Here is a 13,098-nt window from a genome sequence, read left to right on the forward strand (position 1 = left end):
GAGAAGGGGATGGGTGGAACAAAAGGAATAGTTCTGACAGCGTGAAACCAGATGATCTAATACTGCTGTCAAGGGGCAGTTAAAGTCAGATTAAGCTTCTTTGTCTCTAATGTGTAAAGTGTTGCTAATGGTAAGGTTGAAGGACATGCCCAGAAGGCCAAACTATACCAAGAAAAAGTAAAACTGAGCCAAAATGATTGCAGGCAGAAATGGCCAGTTCTGATGCAAACGGAAAGAAGTAGTGAGTCATGTAAAGCTGGAGAATTCAATATTGAGTCTTAGTCTCAGCTGGAAGTGCTAAGTGTATAATCCGTCTCAGCTTCCTCCTGCGATCCCTATCATCACAAATGCCAGTCTTCCCCAATTCGATTCACTCCATTTGATATCAGCAAAAGGCTGAGAGCACTGATACAGCATTGTCTATGGGACCAGACAACATCCACCCACAGTACTGAAGACTTGCAGTCCAGAACTAGCTGTGCCTCTAGCCAGGCTGCCTCAGTATATTACAACACTGGCATCTATCTAATGTTGGATTAGGATCTAAATTGTTATTTTTCTTGTAGTTCAACTTTTCTTTATGCTTGCTTATATGTTTGTATAATCACCTGTTTGTAAATGTTTAGTGGATTTTCAGTAACTTGTAGTACGGTTGGTTCTATACTTCTGTAGTTTCTTTGTCTGTAAGCCTGAGATGTCATGGCAGCGTAAATCAAGACTGTCCTTGTTGTCTCACAGGCTGTTCTTATCAGGGAAGACTTCCTTATCTATCCAGCCTGAACCAGTTTTCATTATAAAGAAAGACCACGAGGCAGGTTCTTTGTTCAGTTACTGTTAGTATGAGTTAGAGTGTGTTAGTGAGTTAGTTACAGTTAGAGTTCGTGTTACTTGCTCACAGTTCTTTACTGCTGTTTCTTTGTTATGAACATCCAATAAAATGGCTGTGACCACAAGATTTGTGCCTCATTCTTGTCTTCCAAAGAACCTTCTGGACAATATCATCTCCAGATCTAACACTAACAATGTGGAATCTTGCCCAGGTATGTCCTGCTCACAAAAAAAAGCAGAACAAATCCAATCTGGCTAACTATTGCCCAATCAGTTTACTCTCAATCATCAACAAAGTGATGGAAGCCATCATTAACAGTGCTGTCAAGCAGCTCTTCACTCAACTAGCCTGTACACTGATACCGAGTTTGGGTTTAGCAAGGACCACTTGGCCTCAGACTTCATCCAAACATGGATAAAAGAGCTGAATTCCAGAGGTGAGATGAGAGTGTTTGTCCTTGACATTAAGGTAGCATTTCATTGAGTGTGGCATTAAGGATTCCTGGTTACACTGAAGTCAATTGGCATAAAGGGGAAGCACTTCAATGGTTAGAGAAATACCTCAGACAAAAAAAACTTGGGAGGTCAATCATCCCAGCTCCAGGACATCACTGTAGGAGTTCCTCAGAGCAATGGTCTTGTGCACAACCATTTTCAGCTGCATCAGCAATGACCTTCCTTCCATCATAAGGTCAAAAGTAGTGATGTTTGTTAATGATTGTACAATGTTCAATTCCATTGGCAACTGCTCAGCAAATGAAGCAATGAAGCAGCCCACACTTCAATCCTTGCTGGACAATATTCAGGCATGTGTGAACAAGTATCCAGTAACTCTTGCAACATACAAGTGCCAGGCAGTGACTGTCTCAGATAAGAATTTAAATTTAGATTTCTGAAAAATGAATTCAAAGAAAAATAAAATTTATATATCCTGTCTTTAATCATTGAGTGTAAAACACTTAATACTCAGAATATGAAAGGCTCTGGAACAACCCTTCATAAAAATGTTGAAGTTGTGGAGACCTACAGAGAAAGCAACTATAAAATTCAGACATTAAGTTCTGAGTTACAAGATTTAAAAAGAATATTTAGATTTTTTCTGAGAATGGAGGAAGAACGCGTGGGGTTTGGAGCTTGGAATAACAGCAACATGCATGTGTATAGTGTCATTAGAACAGTGAATCATTCAAAGCACTTACAAGCCTATTGACAAGGCCTTGACACCAAGCTGCCTAAGTAAATCTTAAGACCGAAAATGTGGGCATTTTTGGAAGAGAGTTCAAATTCTTTACCACCTTCTGCATGTGGAGCTGTTTCCTAATCATACCCGACGAGCCTGGATCTAATTTTTAGACCATCCCAGTCCTTCACTCTTCAATGAGTGGAAATTGAGCATCTTTATCAGTTCCCCTTAACATCTTGAAAACTTTACTCAAGTTATCCCATCTGCCAGAGTTTTGCCATTCATTCAATCTGTTAGTATCTTTTTTCTAACTTGTTGTTTCCACCCATAACTGCTTAAATGGTCCCTAACCTTGTATCATTAAATGCATGGCTTTCTAAGTCATTCATAAACTCGGTGAATAGTTGGAGCTCACAGTTGTGCAACTTCTTTATTTAACACCAAACCAAGGACATGTAAAGGAAACATGAAACAAAAACAGAAAATGCCAGAAATACTCAGCTAGTCAGGCAGCATCTGTGGGAAGGGAAACAGAATCAATGTTTCAGGTTGGGGATCCATCGTCAGAACTGAAAAGGGGACAAAAGAAGCTTGTAAAGTTGCAGGGAGAGTGAGAGAGGGGATGTTTCTGATACAGTAAAACGTGGTGACCATGGGGATAAGCTGTGAACGAGGTTATCTGGTGAATGAGTGAACGGGAGCAGTTAGAGGGTGAGAACATAGACAAAGGAACAGAGCCAAAAGAATGTGGGAGTTGCAAGATGCAGAGCAGGAGGACATGCCCAATAGGTCAGCTGGACATGTTCCCTACTCCCAGAGAGAAAAAAAAGTAAAAAATGAAGGAACAAAATAAAGGAAACATACTTAAATTAAAATGTCCTCATACTCGAGGATTTATTGTGATCCCTCCTGCGCCCACTAGTTGTCGAAAGCTTCACAAGTACCAGTGGACGTGGCGTGCTATCTCCAGAAATACTTGGGCACAAGCAGGGCTTCAGAAATGGGTATGACTCATGGACACACCTCCACTCCCCACCCTCCTGAAAATGTGCGATATCCGTCACCTGAGCCCACAGCGGCCAAGCCCAGGAGCCACTTAGATAAGATATCTTTATTTAGTCACATGTACATCAAAACACACAGTGAAATGCATCTTTTGCAATAGAATGTTCTTGGGCAGCCCGCAAGTGTCACCACGCTTCTGGCGCCTGATGAGGTAGTCTGTGATTGGTCTATCCCCCTATTGCTAGTTTTTAAAAATCTCCCAAATCCAAAGTTTGCTACTACTGTCACCAATATTAGAAGGTTCTTCCTTCAATCTAATACAATCCTCTAGTTAGCCATGGATGGATTATTTTACCTCTGGAGTTTTCTCAATTGAATATTCATCTGCTATGAATTATGAATATTTTCTTTGAATGTGGCTATTATTTTTAATCAAATTTCCTAATCTGCATCAACCATTCTGTACTCGTAACCTTGTGACTGGCATTAATTAAGTTCCCTTATTTAGGATATACATATATCACTCTCAACCTTGAGTTCTAATGCAAATTCTAATGCAAAGTTTAACTGGATTTTTTAACATGGCTCAAATGTCTTTCCTGTAGTGGTGCATTCAGATCTGCTGTGACCCAATCAATATTTTTAATATTCTGATGAAAGGTCACTAACCTGAAAAGTTAACTCTGCGTCTCTCTCCACAGATGCCACCGAGCTGCTGAGGAGAGCTCGGTAGCATCGAGCTGCCGAATATTTCCAGCATTTTCTGTTTTTATTTCAGATTTTCAGGAACTACAATATTGTGCTAGTCTCAGACAAAGTTGGTCTTCTTTTTCTTGTCACAGAATCGTGGAATATTTATAGCATGCGAGGAGGCTATTCAGCCCGTTGAATCTGTGCTAGGTCTATATAGGAGGGAATCCAGCTGGTCCTGGTCTCATGTCCTCTCCCAGCAGCCCTGTCAGGTAGTTATCCAGCTCCTTTTTGAACACTTCATTTGAATCTGTTTCCAGTGCATTCCAGACCCTCACCACTTGCTACATAACAATGTTTTCCCTATGTCACCTTTGGTTCTATTGCCACTTTCCTTCATCCGATGTTCTCTGGCTCTTGATCCTTCCAATGGGAACAGTTCGTCTCTATCTGCTCTGCCTGTACCGATCATGATTTAAAATACGTCCATCAGATCTTCTCACAACCTCTGCTCCAGGGAGAACAACCCCAGTTTCTCCAGTCCATCCACATAACTAAAGCTCCTTCTCCCTGAAGTAATTTTGGTAAATCTCTTCTGCACTCTCTGCAGAATCTACCTCTCCCCTAAAGTGGGTCACCCAGGAGGGGACGCAATATTCCAGTTGTGGCTCAACCAATATTTGAAAGGCTCAATGTGACCTCCTTGCTCATGTACTCTGTGCCTTCATTTATAAAACCCAGGATCACATACGCTTTCAACAAACTCTACACATGTACCACAAGGTCTCTCTGTTCATGTGGATGTTTTGGAATTGTGATCTCTAGTTTAAATGGCCTCTTCCCATTCTTTCTACCAAGGTGTAACACCTGGGATTATTCAACATTAAATTTCATCCACTGTATATCAGCTCTCTCCACCCGCCTGTCTATATCTCCTTAAAGTCTCTTATTATCCACTTCACAGTTCATTGCAGCTCCTAATTTTGTCCTCTGCAGATTTAGTAGTTTTTCTTTCTATGCACAAATCCAAGTCATTAAGATACATTAAGTGGTTCTAGTACTGCCCTATTACATAGCAAAGGAATATTCCTCCCTTTAACCAGACTGGTTCAAGGCTTCTGGCCTATTCTGGAGAAAAGTGGTGTTGTGTGAGCAAAGGTCAACTAGGTTTGTATTCACTACTGTTTAGAAGAATGAGAGGGAATTTAATGGAAATTTACAAAATTCTGTCAAGGTTAGACAGGCTGGAGACAAGGATGTTTGCATGAACAGTATTAAATTCCTCAGTTATAATCTTACTTGCAGCAGCATCACAGGCACATAGCAGCATACAAGCAGCATTCACAAGAAAAACATAAATTAAACATAAATTATACACAATTTTCACTAGAAACTAAACACAATTAGAACAAAAAAAACAAAGTCTATTTCAGTGCAAAGTGATCAGAGTGGTCATAGTGTTGCTAAACTGTCAAATTTCACAATATAAAAGTCTGATAATAAACCTGATTCCAATTCTGATTCTGATTGTTTACCTTTGCTTCTTTGTGCCTCTGCCTCACCCACTGGATTTCTGTTCTTTCACTCTTGGGTTGCCCCTCCTTTGCCTTTAGGCTGCAAGGTTAAGCTTCATCAGCAGTTTAAGGGATTCCTGCGACAAGTTGTGGGAGAGGTTGGTTCTAACATGTCTCCCTATTAAGAAGACACTGGATCAGCAGGTTTACCAATTTATTTGAGACTTTACATTCCAACCTCCGCTTTGCATAATTAATGAAGGCCTCTGGCATTACACGCCTCCTCTCCTCCATTCTTTATTCCAGGGTCCACTGCCCTCCCCTACCAGATTCCTTCTTTGCCTCTTCTACCTATCACCTCTCAGCTTATTACATCTCCTCCCCCACCCCACCCACCTACCTTCCCCCTCTCACCTGGACTCGCCTGTCACCTGATCTCACCCATCACCTGCTTGTGTGTGCTCCTCCCCCTCCCCCCCACCTTCTTATTCTGGCTTCTGCCCTCTTCCTTTCCAGTCCTGATGAAGGGTCTCGGCCCGAAACGTCGACTGTTTATTTCCCTCCATGGATGCTCCCTGATCTGCTGAGTTACTCCAGCATTGTTTGTGTATTGCTTCAAGATTCTAGCATCTGCAGAAATTCTTGTGTCTACACCAGGGAGTTAACTGTTTGTATGCCAGATGTCATTTCTCACTAAACTGGCTTTTCCTGTGTTTTTTTCACACCATGTCCCACTTATAACTCCCCGCCATTCTTCAGCTTCACTGTTGGTAATCCAGTTTACCCATCCTCAGGGTTCACCATCTTGTGACATCAATTGGTGATTCTTGACTGTTAAGTTGCCCTGTTCCAATCCCAGTTAAGACCCCAGGACAGGAGCAGGTCCTACAGCCCCTCGAGCCCGCTCCACTGTTTGGTAAGATCATGGTTCAGGTAAACTGCTCCCCCTCCGTCCCTTTTCTTTCTCCTCCTGATCTACCCAGTTCCTCCTACACCCCCTCCCACCACCCAGTTTCTTTCCCCTCTTCCACCCACTCCATGTGCCCACCTCCTCCCACTTGTTCCCCTCTCCCCACTGCTCCCATCTGCCCTCCCCACCTTCCTTATTAGGTTCCATGCTCTACTTTCCTTTTCTATCAGATTCCAGCCATCTGCAGCCTTTTGTCTCCTCCACCTGTCACCTCCCAGCCTCTGTCGCGAAATTTACTCTTCCCTCCTCCATCTGCCTATCACCCCCCCCTCACCCGGATCCACCTAGCCCTTGCCATCTCTTGCTCCACCCCTTTCCCTCATCTCTTTATACCGGCTATCTCTCCTATCCTTCAGTCCCGATGAAGGGTCTTGACCTGAAACATCAACTGTCCATTTCCCTCCATAGGTGCTGCTTGACCCGCTGAGTCCCTCCGACATCTTGTGTGTTGCTCCAGATTCCAGCAACCGCAGTCCCTTTGTCTCTTCATGGTTTAGCTGATCTTGGCTTCGACTCCACCTTCTGATCTGATCACCATAACTATTGAATTCCCCTGAGTCCAAAAATCCACCTACCTCAGTCTTTGCATATACTAAATAATTAGTGCCTTTAGGTTTCTGAATAGAGGATTCCTAAGGTTGCAAACATTTAAGAAAAGAAATTCATGCTCACCTCAGTCTTTAATGACAGTCCATTTATTTGAGACTATGCATCCAGTTTTAGGAGCTCAATCCTCCTCTAACCCTGCAACAAACACTCACAACTAAAGTTCCTTTATTCATTGATTTGTTCGTGCACATTTCAAGGAAGTCACTCAGAGTTCCAGTATGTACAACCTGTACAGTGATTATTATCCCCTTTGCTTGGTTACATGTGACTTTTATCATCCAATTCTGTTACACATAATGGATCAGGCAATCTTTGACCAATTTTCAGAATTTAGCTACTACCTTGCAACCAATCAATGTTACGTCTTTTCAAGGTTCATTTGTAAATATTATTTTATTAGTAACCATATACTGGTAACTAAAGCCATCAATTCTCTCTCATTCCTACAGAGGTTAATGACTTTAGAAATCAGCTTGTTGCCCCCTTTGAGCTAGAAAACATCCCATCTTGAGCCAGCAGGTCAATTAAGTCCTTAGCCTTCCAGCTGAAGTCAGATCTGGCTTCTGTAATTGTTTGATAGAACAGGGACATTTCTTTTGCAATATATTTTACCAGCTGCACCAACTTCCCAAAGGCCATCAAAGTATACATGCCCCCTCTCCCAGTTCTAGATTACACTCACCAACAGTCCTCACAGAATCTACTCTGCAAAGCCACCTCAGAATATCATGTTTCAATAAGATCACTTTTTATTCTTCTAAACCAAAGAATATCAGCCCTCTTCATCCCAGGAATTAATCTAGAAAACCTCCTCTGCATTCTCTGAGGCAGATATATCTTTCCATAAATAAAGAGACTAAAACTGTGCACAGCACTCCAGCAGTTGTCTCACCAATGTCTTGTTAAGTTGTGTCAAGACTTCCCCACTTCTGTAACAAATGCCAACATTCCATAACCTTCCCGATTACTTGCTTTTCTTTCAAGCTAATTCTCAGTGTTTCTTGGACAAGGGCACCCAGAGCTCTCTGAATGTCAACATTCATTACATTCACACCGTTTTCCTATTCTTACAAAAAGAATAATCTCCCATTTCCCCACATTTACTCCACCTGCCATATTTTGCCCACTGACTTTAGCTAAATCATAAGGGGCATAGACAGGGTGAATGCACACAGTCTTCTTCCCAGAACGGGGGAATTAAGAACCAGAGGGCATAGGTTTAAGGTGAGAGGGGAGAGATTTAATAGGAGCCTGAGGGGCTACTTTTTCACCCAGAGTGTGGTCCGTATATGGAATGAGCTGCCGGAGGAAGTGGTTGAGGCAGGTAGATTAACACTTAAAAGACACTTGGACAGGCGCATGGATAGGAAAGGTTTAGGGGGATATGGCCCAAACATGGACAAGTGGGACTAGCTTAGATGGGAATCTTGGTCGGCATGGACCAGTTGGGCTGAAGAGCCTGTTTCCACACTGTATGAGTCTATGACTCTATATTCTGTGTGTTCTTCTCACAACTTACCTTCCCATCTAACTTTGTATCTTCAGCAAACGTGGGTACAGCCGACTCATTTCCTTCATCTATCATTAGTATAAACTCCAGCGTTTAATTCATAGGCAAAGATATTCAAAGAAAATAGAATGAAAATAATGGCCCAATATTTTTTCCTGTACTGCTTATACCATTGTCTTTTAGATTACTGTTAATTAATAGAGACTTCAGGGCAAACCTGGATTGCTGGCACTCATTTATAGTCAATCAAATGTAGAAATATTACATATAAAAATATCCAGCACATTCATCATGAACCAGGTCAATGTGTGATGTGGGGAAAGACAGTGTAAGTTTGTTGGAACTTGCCAGGTACTCAATCAAATCCTTAACTGTCTCCTCCTTACTAAAGAATCTTCTTGCCTCCCAGTGTGGGTGTCGGAAGGAATGCCACGGTTTGGTGCTTACAAACTTGTATCAAAATGAATTTGCTTTACTCACCCTCAATTAGATCACCTGTATTCTGCTGAGTCATTTAACCTCACCAAATCAAGGGATGCCCGAGAGTAAATATTCACGCAAGCTGCCTGGGTGCATACCATTGGGCTTCATTATTTTCTGTTGATGGCTGTAAATAATTGAACTTTAAGGGAGTAAACCTCAACTGGTTCCTGAACAGACTGAGTATCTGTATGGAGCTTATATTGGAGTAAATAATACATGTCCTGCTACTTTATGCTGCTCCCTAGATAAGGGGAAGGGGATGAGGCTCCCTCTCCTTCAGTGAAGAGCATTCGTGATATGAAATGAGCCAGAGACAATGGACTTGGCTGCCAGAGGAATAATGGTGGAGATATGGGTTCTAGTGGGAGCTCTTCCTGCAGAAGGTGGCAGATCCAAATGACCGCCACACAACAGGTTCTGCAGATCCCTGCAGATGCGGGAATCTGGAGCAACACACACACACACACACACACACACACACACACACACACACACACACACACACACACACACACACACACACACACACACACACACACACACACACACACACACACACACACACACACACACACACACACTGTTCTCCAGCATTTTGTGTGTGTAGATCCAAATGACCAGCAACTTAGAGGATCTTAGTTTCCAGATACAAATTCCAGATATCGTTCATACTCCCTCCACCTGATGGAACTAGGATGATGTCCCCAAAAGACTTTTGTAGGATAGGCCCTCCTTTGGCTTTTTCTAGCAAGTACCCTTGTCTTTGAGCCCTGCTCTCAGCCAGTCGGGCTAAAACCAGACTCTTTTCTTGGGTCAACAAGGGGGCTTCTGCATCTTGGATTACTCAACACAGTTCCCTCCAGCTACTTGACTTCCTCCTCAATTACCCAACAAACTGGTGGGTACTTAGGAGCCCTTTGAGTATCCAGAGATTGCAGGGGGAAGGGTGGAAAGGTGCAGCTATGGTTAGGCAGACTTGGTTTCCTGTGTGTGGTTTACACCGTGCGTTGGCTGAATAGATGTGTCCCACTTTGTTCAGACAGGCGTCATCAGCATGGCAGCAGAATTGACGTCACCTACTCCCAGTGTGTACGCACAATGCCATTGCAATTCTGCAACTCACTATAACGAGAGGTGCAAGTCATATCATAGCTGCAAGTCAGAAACAAAACTGTGAGCAAGTCGGCAGCTGTAATGCCGAGACGACTGTGGTACCTGGTCCTATTTCACAGTTAGTTCCAATTTGAATACTGGTGTCTTCTAAGTAGAAAAAGTTTCAGCGTTTTGATGATCCACCCACAGTGGAAGCTCTCCGTGTCAATCACTTCCCAAGCAGTTAGGACTGGAGCTCCAGATTAGCTCCCCCAACCTTGTAAAAGGATCCACACAGATCAAGGGGCTTTTGTGTTATTTCAAGAATAGATTGAATAAGTATAAGAAACATAAAAGAGAACATGGTTTTCTGTGCATTCACAGTGTCATTAAGTCTATACATTCAGCGGTTGTGACTTGTTTACTGTTAACTAAATGCTTCTTCCTTGGACTTAAGCCAGAGTGATGATTCCATGGCATAATCCCATGGCAAATTCAATATTTGGAAGCCTAATTTAACTACCTGCTTCCCAGCACTCAGTTCAATATCTGGACTCCACAGTGTGTGAACAATCTTAAAGAGTTTTTAATTTAATTCCCTTGTGAGTCTTAGGGCAAACCTTCTGGGCAAGTTTACAGCTCAGTGCTCCTCTCACACAGGTACAGGCCCGTTTCTGACTTTGTTTTCGATTCCACTCAATGAATTTTGTAAAAAACACTTGAAGAAGATCACCGTCAGTAACAGATTAGAAAAGAAAGCTGAAATAATTAATTACCATGTGACTCAATTTACTCTTGAGTGGGCAGATTCCTGAAAATGGATGAGCTGATAGGTAAATGAACTGGAGCAAGCCAAGAGCTCTCGGTATTGGGATGTGAAGCAAATCAGAAACATTTATAAAGCCCAAAGTAAATAAGTCTTGAATTATATCTGTTGAGTATTTCTGGCACTAGGTTTTATTTCCAGTGCTTTTGTGAATTCCCAGCTGGAGAAGGAATAAGCAAAAACCTGTGACGGCTTCATTTGTCAGCTACTATTCTGTGGCAATAGGCTTGTCTCTATGGGTGTTTGTTGACACCCCACTCCAGAAGTTTGATTGCATTGTCTAGGCAGGCACTCCAGAGCAATACTGAGGAGTGATGAGGGGAATGTGTGAAATACTTGCCAAAATATAGAGTGCTGAACAGGATGTAATTTTGTTTAAGAAGTATATTTCCAGAAAGCACACAGTACTCAGACACACAACCAAAGAATGCGAGCTTTTTTACAGGGCCAACGTATGAAGCCTATAATTAAATATCGTGGATTCCCAGAAATCTAAGACATCTAAGACATGTTGCATTACCTCTTTACAAAGAACCAAGAAATAGGTCAACTTAGATTGTTGCCTAAATTTGGAGTATGGATTAAATTTCTACTAAAGCTTTCCTAATCATCCACTGTAATTTGTTTTGGGACCCATGGAAACCAAAGGGGTACAGCAGTGTGAATTGTCTTTCTGAGGTTTCTGACAACCTGGAGAATCAAATGAAAAAATTGGCTTATGCCTCTTACAGAATAAATCTGGGTAAACTTTAAAGGATATTGTGATGTTGCTTCCTAGTCTTACTGAATATATTTGTAAGCAGACTCTAGATTTGATCCATTAAGATATTGCTCGTATATGCAAACACATATACGGTGTAAAGGTGTTTACTGATTTGTCTCCACGTATTAAAAGAGCTGACTATGTCTTGGTCCAAAAATGGTCAAATCTTAACTCCCGTGTACTCCTCAACATAGTTAAAAATTCATTTTCCAAAAACTTCTCTGCTTTTACATTAACCTGGTTTTGCCTTGACAAGCTCTGTGCATGGATTAGAGACGGGGGGGGGGGGGAGGGGGGAAGGGGGGGTGGGGGGAGGGGGTTGAACCACTCCCACGCTCTCACCAGTGCTGATCTGGAACTAACTGGTAGATCCCTTAATTGGGACGAGTCTGGGAAATACAAGGCTCCATTTCTGATTAGCACCCAACTTTTTATTTATTAATATTTTGGAATCTGTGTGTTGCTGCTGAAGTCAGCAATTATTGCTGACCCCTGATTCTCCCCATGAAGCTGCTTTCTTGTTCCAGTGCTCCTGGTGAAAGTGGTGCCTCAATGATTTTGGGGAGTGAGGACTCCAGGGTTGAGACCCAGTGACGACGAAGGACTTGTGATACTTCTCCACATCAGACAGATGCGGGACTTGAAGGGGAATCTACAGGTGGTGGTGTGGCCATGCACCCGCTGCCTTTGTCCTTTCTTGGTGGAGGGCGTGGGCTTGGGAGGTTCTGCCGGAGCAGCCCTTTTCAGATGGTTCACACTGCAGCCACTCTGCAGGTAGAGAAGATTCGGTCACATTCCTGACCTGTGCCTTGCAGATGGAAAGACTGTGGTGTCAGGAGGTGAGCTACTCATTGCAGAGTACCCAGCCTCTGATCTGCTCTTGTGGCCACCACGTTCATGTGGTTGGTCCCGCTGAATTCCCAGCCAATGGTGAACCAAGGACATTAATGGTTGGGGGGCTCAGTGATCGCATGCCAAGGCCAGATGGCTGGAGGTGGTCGCTGGAAAAGCTTTCACATTGGTGGACCATCTCAGGAAGTTGGGGACATTGTCATGGTTTGTGGTAGGAGCTGCCAGTCTGAGAGTTTTCCACTCACCCTCCAAAAGCTGGTCCTTCCGTCAATATGTAGGGCTGTTCCCCCACCCACTGTCCCCACCCCAGCCTCATCCCCACCCCTGTCCCCACCCCAGCCCCATTCCCCACCCCTGTCCCCATCCCAGCCCCATCCCCCACCCCTGTCCCCACCCCAGCCCCATCCCCCACCCCCTGTCCCCACCCCAGCCCCATCCCCACCCCTGTCCCCACCCCCCACCCCAGCCCCATTCCCCACCCACTGTCCCTATTCCAGCCCCATTCCCCACCCCTGTCCCCACCCCAGCCCCATTCCCCACCCCTGTCCCCACCCCAGCCCCCACCCACTGTCCCCACCCCAGCCCCATTCCCCACCCCTGTCCCCACCCCAGCCCCATCCCCCACCCCCTGTCCCCACCCCAGCCCCATCCCCCACCCACTGTCCCTATTCCAGCCCCATTCCCCACCCCAGCCCCATTCCCCACCCCAGTCCCCACCCCAGCCCCATTCCCCACCCCTGTCCCCACCCCAGCCCCATCCCCACCCCCTGTCC

The sequence above is a fragment of the Pristis pectinata genome, chromosome 23, assembly GCF_009764475.1.
Source record: "Pristis pectinata isolate sPriPec2 chromosome 23, sPriPec2.1.pri, whole genome shotgun sequence".
Taxonomy (NCBI): domain Eukaryota; kingdom Metazoa; phylum Chordata; class Chondrichthyes; order Rhinopristiformes; family Pristidae; genus Pristis; species Pristis pectinata.